The 12,965-nt window shown below is 37.8% G+C and overlaps 1 pseudogene; it reads left to right on the top strand.

Annotated features, from left to right (window-relative positions):
* The first annotated feature begins 1,875 nt into the window (after positions 1–1,875).
* LOC120135118 lies at positions 1,876–3,488 on the top strand (annotated as a pseudogene).
* Positions 3,489–12,965: the final 9,477 nt, after the last annotated feature.

The following is a 12,965-nucleotide window of genomic DNA, read 5'->3' as shown; positions in this document are numbered from 1 at the left end:
CCAAAGTGTTTTGGAACATAGCAAGTTTTAAAATATTAATTTTATAAATCCAATGTTTTGAACTTTGGAATATAATGTTGTCGATTCATCGTACGATACAGGAGAACAAACATGTACCGACATAGGATTTTAGCTTAGGGAACGAACTTGAACTTATAAAATATTAAGGGGGTAACTTGAATTTATAAAATTCTAGGGATAGAAAAAAAACTTCAATAGAAAATTTATATGGCTGACCGCCCCGCCTAGGTTCATCCTTAATGGTGATGAACGCTCATATATCCTTCATGATGTGTTTATTAATTTATTAAATAAAAAATATCTCTAAAATTATAGGTAGGATAAACGTTAGATCGAGTCAAGTGGAGTGGAGTCAAAAAATTTCGAGTTATTCGAATTGACGGTCTTATTTTACAACTCGAAGTTGATTGAGATTTTTTCCTAGAAAATTCGAGTCAAGTTGAGTCGAATTTCGAGTTTCTGTTTAAATTTAATTGTAAATATTTATGATATTATAATATATTTTATTCCATATTCTTCATTTTTTGGTAAATTACACGCTTACTCACTGAATTTTACTCTCTCCTATTCTATTTGTCGTATTTTCAATTTTTTCAATTTGCTCACTGAACTTTAAACATTGAACTTTTTTTATCACTCATTTGATGACATGAATTATTTATTATTTTTCCATATTACATGTCGTATTTTATTAATATTTTTAATACGAAATATGATTAAAATAAAAATAAATTTGAAATTACAATTATACCCTTAAATTATACCCAAATTCTCAAATTATATCTCAAACCCTAATCCCCAAATTACAACCCACCCACCATCACCCTTGACAATTTCATCCTTCCACCGCGGCCACCCTCCCACCGACGAACGATCAAGTTCACCTCTGCCCCCACTCTCTTGTTCATCTCTCACGGCCCTCAACCAAACCAATCAACACACCATAGAATTAACCTTTGTTGATTTTAGTTCAAAATTAAAACCCAAGCACAACAAAAATACAAAAATTCCAACAAAAAAAAATCAATGATTCACACCGAGAAATGGCCACCGAAAACCACCATGTGAGCCACCGCGATCGTAACCACCGACGGCACTAACCCAAGCTCCCATGGAACTTGAATGTGAGGTGGTAATTTTAATTTTAGGATTTGGATGTATATTTTAATATTTTTTAATTTGTTATTAATTCTAAATAATATTAAATATTAATAAAAACATGACATGTCATATGAAAAAAATATTAAAATAATATATCATCAATCGAGTGAAAAAAAGTTTAATGTCTAAAGTTCAGTGAGTAAATTGAAAAGATTGAAAGTACGATGTGTGAAATAAGAGAGAGAGTAAAGTTCAGTGAGTAAACGTGTAATTTACCCTTTTTTTCTTGTCTGATATACATGTACAAAGTTGAGGATCTTGACTCAAAATTGAAAATCAATCCACTAATTACTAAATTTTTTGAGTTATTTGAGTTACTATTCAAGTTATATTTTACAACTTGATTTAAACTTGGAATTTTTTCGAGTCGAGTCAAGCTTATGAAATTGCAACTCGAAGTCAATTCGAGTCGAGTTTTTTTGAATCGAGTCGAGTAAAAAAAATCAATTTTTCGAGTTAAGTCGAGTTTTGCTCACCCCTAATGTTGCGTGTTGTGAGTACTAATAAATTATACGCAAATGATGTGCAAGTATACACAATCGCAATAAGTAATAAAGTGGTGAGTGAGCATCGTCTACACAAGGATCGATAGAAATTATGAGTTTGACCATAACACTACTTTAATTTATCTAATTATAGAAAAGATATATACACAGATGATGTTTCAACAATGAAAATGTGAGGGTGAATGAAATGGTGGTAAAGGAATGTAATTGTGTCTTGGCAAGAGAACGGTTTAGAATGATGAAATTATCAAGGTAAAGTAAAATAGTAAAAAATAGCAAATAAATGGAATAGTTTGATAATCCACACAGGAAACTACTTCGGGAATGAATGGTGGGAGTCACTTAAGGAACTGAAAAGTTATTTCTCTAGTTGATTTAGTCTTCTAATGATTACTTGTTCGACGAAGTTTGCTAAAAGTGTTCTCTCCATCTCTAATTAGATAACCTAACCGAATAGAATGTCATGGTATCTCCTCTCAGTCTTAACTATTGCAGCCTACACTATTGATGATGCATGATTACTTAATTTTACATCCTTAGTTGGTTTTGCCGTTTAATACAGGTTGTTCTAAGAACCGGACGACGGTTGTTGCCGGGGGAGTTTGTGGTGGGGTGGTCCTTATGCTTGTAATTGGTTTGTGTTTTCGTTGCTTTGCGTCTTCGTAGGCTGCCGCAAACAACTTTGATGATGCTTTGCTCCTTGAGTTGGGAGGTTTTGGCAAAGTGTACAAGGGTAAGATTGATGGTGGGACGACTAAAGTCGCAATCAAACGGGGCAATCCGCTATCAAGGCGTACATGAGTTCCAAACCGAGATCAAAATGCTTTCCAAGCTCCGCCACCGCCACCTTGTTTCGCTGATCGGTTACTGTGAAGAGAAAGGCGAGATGGTCCTTGTGTATGACTATATGGCCTATGGAACACTGCGTGAACATCCATACAAAACGCAAAAGCCCCCTCTTCCATGGAAGCAGAGGCTCGAAATATGCATCGGGGCTGCTGGCGGTTTGCACTATCTCCACACCGGTGCGAAGTACACGATCATTCACCGTGATGTCAAGACAACAAACATTCTTATCGACGAGATGTTGGTAGCAAAAGTTTTCGATTTCGGCTAGTCGAAAACTGGCCTACTTTGGATCATACCCATGTGAGTACTGCGTTAAGGGTAGCTTTGGCTATTTGGATCCCGAGTACTTCAGGCGGCAACAGCTAACTTATAAATCCAATGTTTACTCGTTCGGGGTCGTCCTGTTCGAGATCCTTTGCGCTCGTCTGGCGTTGAATCCCACGCTGCCTAAGGAGAAAGTGAGTCTTGCAGAATGGGCACCACATTATCACAAGAAAGACATCCTTGACCAAATCATGGATTCTTATCTCAAAGGAAAGATAGCACCAGAATGTTTCAAAAAGTTTGCCGAGACAGAAATGAAGTGTGTGTCCGATCAAGGAATCGACCGACCATCGATGGGCTTGCAACTACAAGAGAGAGCGGAAGAGAGCGGAAAGGGAATCAATGGAATAGACATCCTGAACGGGATATACGACGACATAACATGTAAAGTCAAGAAAGACTGTAACTCCTCATCCCCCGGTTTCGATGGTGACGTGACCGATTCAAGGAGTAGCGGAATGAGTACGAGTATGAGCATTGGCGGTCAAAGCCTAGCCAGTACCGACTCCGACGGGCTAACATCGTGTGTTGTTTTCTCACAGATCATGAACCCTAAAGGGCGTTAAACTAGCATATTCAACATCGACAATGGCCATGACAAGAGCCATAGACATCATTGAAATCCATTTTTTTAGAGAAAATAACCCCAGTGACCAAAAATCCCATATAATATACGATTTTAACCAACTTTTTCCGGATTTGCCAAAATGACCAACAAAATCGCAATACGATCGCTAATTCGCAACGCGATCTCCATTATCGCAAATTCGCGTTGCATTTTCGCAATGCGATAGTTGAAAATCGCGTTGCGATGGTCTACAGTGTCGTTGCGATTTTCCCAATTCGCAATGCGAATAAGTAAATCGCAACGCGAATTGGGAAAATCGCAATGCGAATAAGTAAATCACAACGCGAATTGGGAAAATCGCAATGCGATACTGACTATCGCAATGCGATAATACAAAATCGCAACGAGATACTTACTTTCGCAACGCGATACTGACTTTCGCAACGCGATTCTGACTTTCGCAACGCGATAATACATAATCGCAATGCGATTTTCAAAGCACCATTAGTATCCTGGCCAAGTATTTTATTTTTAAATTCCAAACACAAATATTAATATATTGGGAACACTGAACCGTCCACAGTATATCCCGTAATCGCAACTCATAACCTAAAACCTAAAATCACAACTCAGTCCCATCTCCATCTCTCACTCTCTCACCCATCTCTGACGAAATCCGTCCCCATCTCCGGCGAAATTCGTCTATCTCCATCTCTCAGAGCCACCCTCACAATCAGAAATGGAAAATCAACCAAATCAACCAACGAGGGTTAGTTTTTTTAATTATTTTCTTTTTGAAATTTTTGCATTATTATTAGATTTTTCATATTGAAATTGATGATAAGTTTACTGGTAATTTCAATAATAGATTAACCATTTCACTTAGATTGCTTATTAAATCAACCGAGAATCGCAACGCGAAATGAAAATCGCAACGCGATTTTAGTTTCGCGTTGCGATTCTCTCGTTGCGATAGTCATTTTCGTGTTGCGATTTTCATTTTAAGAAACTATTCTTCTTCTTCAAATTGAAACTTGAATGAATTGCATTACTTCAACCAAAAAACAAAGACAAATAAGAAATTCACAGTGTTGCAAATTTAAGTTTGAAGAAAAACTACTACTCTTTATGTTTATTATTTTTTGGTATATCTTCACAGTGTAGTTTTGGTATATCTAACTTAGTATGTTTATTGTTTTTGTAGAACTTTTATTCGGCTCAATTAACCTTAAGAAATAAAGTCAGTCTGGCCAAAACAATTGCGTCGAAGCTTTCACATGCACAAAGAAAAATGTTTGAGGATACTTGCTTCGGGCCATGGCTGAAAGTACAACATCCAGGTGGAGATGCGATGTTGACACACCTATTTCTTCAAACCATGACTAGGGATCTACAGATACTATACAACGTCGTGATGAAGAGATATGGTTTGATTTTCCACCGGCGTATACGTGTTTTGGGCGGGAGGAGTTTTGCTTAATCATTGGTCTACGCTTCGGACACGATGATGTAGGTCGGTACACTAGACACATTACCCGCCCATCATGGTTATCCCGGGTTTTTCCTGAGCTGGAGAGGCCGAATCTACACGTGGAAGACCTGACGATATTATTGAATAAGAAAGATGGTTTTACTCGGATGGATGACGTCGACGTTGTCCGAGTATGCCTTCTAATTCTTTTGCATGCCGACTTTTTAGGCAGAGAGGCCAGACAACCTATTCCAAATGATCTAATCAAATTGGTAGAAGACCTAAATGCGTGGAACCTGTTTCCGTGGGGCTCGTATTTATGGAAAGCTACATGGAATAAGTTATCGTCTGCCTTGTATGATCGAAAAAGTTTGCATGGCGATGGCTCCAAATACAATTTGACAGGCTTTATTTGGGCCTTTAAGGTAAGAATTTTTATATAATGTTTCCAAAATTATAAGTAATTATTTAACAATTACTAATGTTTGTTATTATATTGTTTGTAGATTTGGATATTTGAGGCCTTTCCCGCCATGAAGACATATGCAATAAAAACTTCAAATAATATTCCCAGGGCTATTTCCTGGAAGAGGAAACGAATCTTGCAATGGGAAGATTTACTACGGTATACGACAATAAATAATGTAAGTTAACATAAATACTACCATATGTTTATAAACAAGTTATTACTAGTACACGTTTAACTTTGTTTGAGCTTTTATATTGTTAGGAGGCCAACACTCCTCTACAGAGGCTGACACCCACGGAAGCTGAGCTTGCCACTGATTGGTGGCAAGCTAGTAAGCGTTTTTTGATGGAACGGTTGATGAGCAGCCTCCACTTCGGGAGCCATCACCTCGCCCAGAGCTATCACCTCACCCAGAGCCATCATCTGATCGACCCGGCTATACACCTCCACAACGACAGCCATCACCTATTCTGTCACATCATCGAGCCTCTTCTCCACCATCACCACAAGATAGGCGACCGGCAAAGATGCCACGGCATTTATCTCCCTGTTCTCCACCTCAACGGGATGAGTTAGGGAGTTACGTGATGAGGTCAATGCCTTACGTGAGGAGGTCGGTACTTTACGCAAAGACGATGGTGCATGGCGTGTTAAGGTGTCTACATTACGCGGTGAGGTAGCCGCTCTACGTGAGATGGTAGCATCGTTGCAGAATGAGGTTCATACTCTACGCAACGAGGTAAGTTTAAGATTTTTCATACTCGTAATTCATTCGGTTGCTGCCAATACTGCTAAACTGTTTTTGTTAGTATTTGTTTTTGGTTTTGTTTTTGTCTTTTGGTTGAAGTAATGCAATCCATTCAAGTTTCAATTTGCAGAAGAAGAATAGTTTACTTTCGCAACACGAAAATGACTATCGCAACGCGGAAATGGCTATCACAATGCGAAATGAAAATCGCAACGACAAAATCGCAATGCGAAATGAAATCGCAACGACAAAATCGCAACGCGAAATGAAAATCGCAATGCGATTTGTGTTTCGCGTTGCGATTTTATCGTTGCGATTTCATTTCGCGTTGCGATTTTGTCGTTGCGATTTTCATTTCGCATTGCAATAGCCATTTTCGCGTTGCGATAGTTAATTTCGCGTTGCGATTTTAAGTTTCGTGTTGCGAAAGTAAACTATTCTTCTTCTGGAATGTTTATATATGTTGTCCTTTTAAATGTTTATATAAGTGCTTACTTCTGGAATGTTATCTGAGCATTTTGTGAACTATGATAGAATAATGACTTGGGTGAATACAATGCTAGTTTGAAACATATCTGTCTTTGTTTAATATCATGTCTGTTTATTTACTGATTTATGTATTAATTTTTTTTAGCGGCCCGATAAGGTGGATGCTTTACGTCGGGTTTTCCTTGCACGACGGAGTTCACGCATCAGACGGCGTGGACGTGATATTACGTCTCCGTTCACCCCAATGGTGCGAAGACTCCGCAAGAAGAAGCCCGACTCACCGGTCATCCCTCAAGAGTCCCCTCCAATCGTTCAAGAGGCCCCTATTCTCCCTCAAGATTCCCCCCCACCGTTCAAGAGGCCACTGTCATCGTTGAAGAGGTCCCTCCCACCATTCCAGAGCCCGATTCACATGGGGTAATATATCGAAGTATTGAGAAACCCCCACCGGTTCCGGACATGATGGATGAGAGTTGGCTCTCGTATGAGTTACCGGCTAGTACCCTTCCGGTATCTGAAGTGGAGAGGAGACAACTACCGGAAACAATTGTGGATAATACCCTTTGGGCTAAGACCGCAGTTGATTTTTATCTACATGAGCAGAGCCAAGGGTGTTACACTGATATCAGCAAACTCAACGATGAAATGTTTTTGTTGCTTGATCGGTCTTGGTGGGGTGTGCTATTAGGGGTTGAAGACAGTGGCTATTTGGATGGGGAGGTAAGTCTTATATTTGTCTTATATATGATTTTGATTAATTTGTTTAAAAATTAATGTAATTCACTAATATATGTATTTTTTTGTAAAACAGCATATCGATGCGTGGGTGTCACGTCTACTAATAATAAGGAAGCTTAGGAAAAATAAAAAAATTTCGCTATATACAATAATGCCGACGGCTTTTCACGCAGTTCACTTGAAGAATCAACGAGATGAATCATTTTTGTTGGGCAATGGACAAGCTAAACTTTATCCTGCATGGTGGGAGATCGATAAGGTTAGTGTTTATTTTTTAAATTTTTTAAAGGTGTTCATAAATAAGTGCGCAAATAAATGAATTATTACTTATGATCGCAGGTGTTTATCCCTGTTTTGGAACGTCGTCACTGGCTTCTCGTCCAACTTCAGCTCCCATCCCTGAAGATAATAGTGTATGACAGCATGATCAATTACATATCACTGTCTGATTTGAGAGATATTTTCAAGGGATGGAGCTCTCATTTGGCTAAATTCTTGGATGGGATTAAGTATTGGAGTCATTCTGGACACAAGAAGCCAAAGAAGTTCAATGTCACAGTTGTCAGAGACGAGACCGTGCCACAACAATCACCGGGAGCCAGAGGGGATTGTGGTCCTCTCGTATGCCTTTGCTTGGCGCGTTTGACGACGGGAAGCACAGAGTTTTTACCTCCCACCGATAGAGATAGAGCTGCAGTAGGCTTGTGGTTTCGGCATTATATGGATAGAGCAATATATTCGAGACGCTGCCTACCTGTATCCGCGTTATGAAAGTGTCCATTGTTAATTGGTAAGTCAAATGCAAGTTTTGTTAACATATATACTTCTTTTGGTTTGAAAATGTTTGGTTAAGTACATAGAATTCAATAATTTGTTGTTTGTAGGTTTTAGATGTGTAGGAAGTCTTGTTTGAGCAAATGTTTGGTTTCTGCAGGTTAATCCTTAAGTGAGATGCGTGAAATAGATGTACGGGGTCACAAAGTTATGGTTTCATTGATTCAATAATTGATGAAGAAATAAGAATTATTATTATTTTTTGATTGTTTAATTGATTTGTAAAAGATGATTTGTAAATGTTGATTTGCTTAATTGATGTGTACATAATTTGTGTTGAAATGTAATAGTTGATTTGTTGATTTTCAATCTGCTTTATGTTGAAGGCAAAACAGACTATCGCAACGCGAAATGGCTATCGCAACGAGAAAATCGCAATGCGAAATGAAAATCGCAATGCGAAATGAAAATCGCAACGAGAAAATCGCAATGCGATTTTCATTTCGCATTGCGATTTTCGCGTTGCGATAGCCATTTTCGCGTTGCGATAGTCAAATAAATGTCTAATAAGTGATAACAACTGAACAGATCATAGCAATGTTCAAACTCAAGTTACTAATACATGCCTAACTGAAAATGTTAAAAGTGCACACATAAAATACACATAATGCAAGTTTTGTTAACATATATACTCCTTTTGGTTTGAAAATGTTTGGTTAAGTACCTAGAATTCAATAATTGTTAAAAGTTTATGCATGTTAATCCTCGTTGCCTTTTTCATTTCGCATTGCGATTCTATCGTTGCGATTTGCATTTCGCATTGCGATGGTCAAATGATTGCCTTTCGCAACGCGATTCTGACTTTCGCAACGAGATAATACAGAATCGCAATGCGAGTTTCAAAGTTCGCAACAGGTTTTAGTTTCGCAAGCTAAATTTTTTGTGTATATATCTACGCAGCAGCAACAACTCATAACCTAAATCCCTAAATCGCAACTCATTCCATCTCCATCTATCACTCTCTCCGGCGACATCCGTTCCTATATCCAACGACATCCTTCCCCATCCAGCAACAGGTCTTAGTTTCGTATCTCGTTTGTTTAGTTACAACCATGAAATCATCTAATGTTGATCATGTTTGGATAGATTTGTGTTTTGGAGGGTCATTGGAGAATGTTCATGGTGTTTTACAATATATGCCTTTACCCATGAATCTTCAACTAAAACTGTCATTAAAGAAGTTAACTTATGAAACCCTAATGTTACGTGTTTCAAAGAAATTGAATTTAGAGCCCCTAAGTGGATTTAGGCTATCTTATCAGAGAAATGGTAAAGTTTATTTGTTAACCGACAATGAAGATGTTGAACGATTCATTGCTTACATTAATGTTTCAAGTGATGATGTTACATTGTATGTTGTTGAACCTAGAAGTAGTATTGTTGGGTCAGTAGCGGGTAGTAATCAACTAAGTGGGTCTCAAAACCCACAGCCTTTCTCTAATCCAAATCCAAATCAACTTTCAGCACCAAATTACGGTTTTCGTATTGACCAATTAGACGATTATGAGCCAAGAGAAAAAATTGTGAGTACTAGTCAGTATTCGAAATTTGATCTTGGTCAATACCCGGACTTTGATATTGGTCAATACACGGATTTTGATGATGTTTCAGAAGAAGAAACAGACCCTGCGTGTAATGATTTTGATATTGGTCAATACCCGAATTTTGATGATGAAACACCCGTTGCCGAGGAAGATGTTGTTGATGATAATGAGGAGGAAGTTACGACTGTGAATGAACATGTTGAACATCCATTCTGTAATTCATATAATCCTGAAGAAGAAAAAGAAGAAGAAAAAGTCCCCGAAGAAAAGAAAATGCCACGGGAGTATAACTGGAATATGCCAGAATTACTTCAGCTACCGGAAGAAGAGTTGGCAAAGAAAGCTGTTGATTGTTACACAAAAGTTATTCGTATCAAGAAAGATGATTGTTTTGATACAAAGGAAGACTTGAAGATAGCTTTGTATACGAAATGTGTGGAAGATGGCTATCAACTAAAAGTTAACAAATCAAGCAAAGATCGTTTCGAAACAAGGTGTACGATTGACAAAAACTGTACGTGGCGTATGATTGCAAAGAGGATAAAAGATTGCGCAATGTTTCAAGTTAAGACTTTTATTGATAAACATACATGTTCAAGAACCCAAGTTTTTCCTCACCATAGACAGGCAAACAAAAAGGTGTTGGGTGGTTTTCTGGCTGAGTTAATGTTTTTGAATGGCAGGGTATATCGGGGACATGAAATTATGACTGACATGAATGCTCGGTTCAAGATTAGTATATCATATTCTCAAGCTTGGAGAGCCAAATGTTATACCTTGGAATTGTTGAGGGGGTCGCCAGAAGCATTGTTTGCCCAACTGCCGGCTTATTGTCACAATTTAAAGCTGAAAAATCCTGGGTCGGTAACTCATATTAAAACAGATAGAGATGGACGCTTTGAGTTGCTGTTTATCGCCATTGGTGCTGCGGTTAGTAAATCAATATAATTCTGTTGACTCATTTCTGTTAGTTACATGCATTTCACATTTAAATGATTATATTTCTTGTGTATATTATTTTGTAGATTCGTTCGTTTATTACTTGCATGCGCCCAGTTATTATAGTTGACGGAGCACATTTGAAAGGTCAATACCTTGGAGTAAACTTATTAGCAGTAGCCATGGATGCTAACAATGGGATATTGCTAATAGCTTACGGGGTTGGCAAATCTAAAACCTCTGATTCATGGACATGGTTTATGGGGCATCTTAGGGATTGCATAGGTCCTATTAGCAATCTGACAATCATATCCGATAGGGCAAACTCAATTGATAACGTTGTTAGAAGGTGTTTCCCAGATGCTTTTCATGGACTTTGTGGTGTTCATTTGTATAAAAATCTAAAATCAAGGTCTGCTGGTATAAAAAAGCACAAATGGACATACTGGAAGGCTGTAAAGGCTTATCGGGAAGTGGATTTCAATAAGCATATAAACTATTTAAGACGTGTTTTGCCTCAGTGTGCTCAAACACTAGAAGATATCGGGTTTGAAAGATGGTCAAGAGTACATCAACTTGGAGCAAGATATGGTTTCATGACGTCTAATAGTGCAGAATCAATTAATGCTCTAAGTCGTCATTCCCGGAAATTACCCATTACTATGTTAATGGAGTTTTTTCGAGCCTCTATTCAACAGTGGTACTACAAGAAAAGAAACCATTCAGGTATTATTTCTTTGAATTCGTAACTTATCATATATTTTACTAAGTATTATTTATTTAAATTTACAGGAACATTGGAACATCGTGTTACACCATGGACTGAAAAAAAGATAACGAAACGTGTTGTGAAGTCAACGTCATGGAGAGTTGAACCATGTTCAAACACTTTGTTTGAAGTACTGGATAATAACTTAAATGGGCTTGTCGATCTAAATGCAAGGACGTGTAATTGTATGAAATGGCAAACATCTGGTTATCCGTGTGGCCATGTTATAAAAGTTGCTCTTCATCTAAACCAAGATGATTCAAGCACATACGCTATGGATTGCTACACTACAGAAGTATATTGACAGACTTATGTCGAGATTGTCTACCCTATTTCACATCCTTCTGAGTGGGACATACCAGATGACTTACAAACAGTTTTGCCACCAGCCATGGACAGAAGGCTACCTGGCCGACCAAAAAGTCACGATCGTATACCGTCTAAGGGTGAAGAGAAGAAGAGATCGACATGTAGTCGGTGCAAGGAAAGTGGTCATACAAGGTTGACATGTGGATCACCAGTGCCATCACAATCATCTTTTCCTCTACCAAAATATGGATCATCATCAAAATCCAAAGCTCATATGGTGTCAAGAAAAAGGCAATCAAAATCGCAATCATCTTTAAAATCCCAATCACAACTGGCTTCACCTTTTGGGACTGTTAACTTAGGTGATTTTTAAATGCAAACGTTGTATTATGTAGATTTTATGTGTGAACTTTTAACATTTTCAGTTAGGCATGTATTAGTAACTTGAGTTTGAAAATTGCTATGATCTGTTCAGTTGTTATCACTTAATATGCAATCATCTTAATGTCTATCGCAACGCGGAAATTACTATCGCAATACGAAATGAAAATCGCAACGAGAGAATCGCAATGCGAAATGAAAACGCAACGCTAATTTCGCAATGCGAAATGAAAATCACATTGCGATAGTACTTTTTGCCTTCAACATAATGCAGATTGAAATCAACAAAATCAACCATTACATTTCAATCAATTAAACAAGCACAAATAAGAATTATGTTAACATCAATTAAACAAATCAACTTTTACAAATCATCTTTTACAAATCAATTAAACAATCAAAAAATAAGCAATAATTATTAGAGAAAATAACACTTCTACTATTGAGTCAACTTTTGCAGCCATACATCATTTTCACACAGCTCACTTCTGAGATTAACCTGCATAAACCAAACATTTGCTCAAACAACACTTTCTACACATCTAAAACCTACAAACAACAAATTATTGAATTCTAGGTACTTAACCAAACATTTTCAAACCACAAGCCTATAAACATACTAATTGTTTATGGACATTTTTATAACGCGGATACAGGTAGGCAGCGTCTCGTATATATCGATCTAGCCATATAATGTCGAAACCACAAGCCTACTGTAGCTCTATCTATATCGGTGGGAGGTAGATACTTTATACTTCCTGTGATCAAACGGTCCAATGCCAAGCATACGAGAGGACCACAATCCCCTCTGGGTCCTTTCGTTTGTTGTGGTGCGGTCTCGTCTC

Source organism: Hibiscus syriacus, unplaced genomic scaffold (assembly GCF_006381635.1).
Source record: "Hibiscus syriacus cultivar Baekdansim isolate YM2019G1 unplaced genomic scaffold, ASM638163v2 tig00110602_pilon, whole genome shotgun sequence".
Lineage (NCBI taxonomy): Eukaryota > Viridiplantae > Streptophyta > Magnoliopsida > Malvales > Malvaceae > Hibiscus > Hibiscus syriacus.
This window is presented reverse-complemented; position numbering and strand designations above follow the sequence as displayed.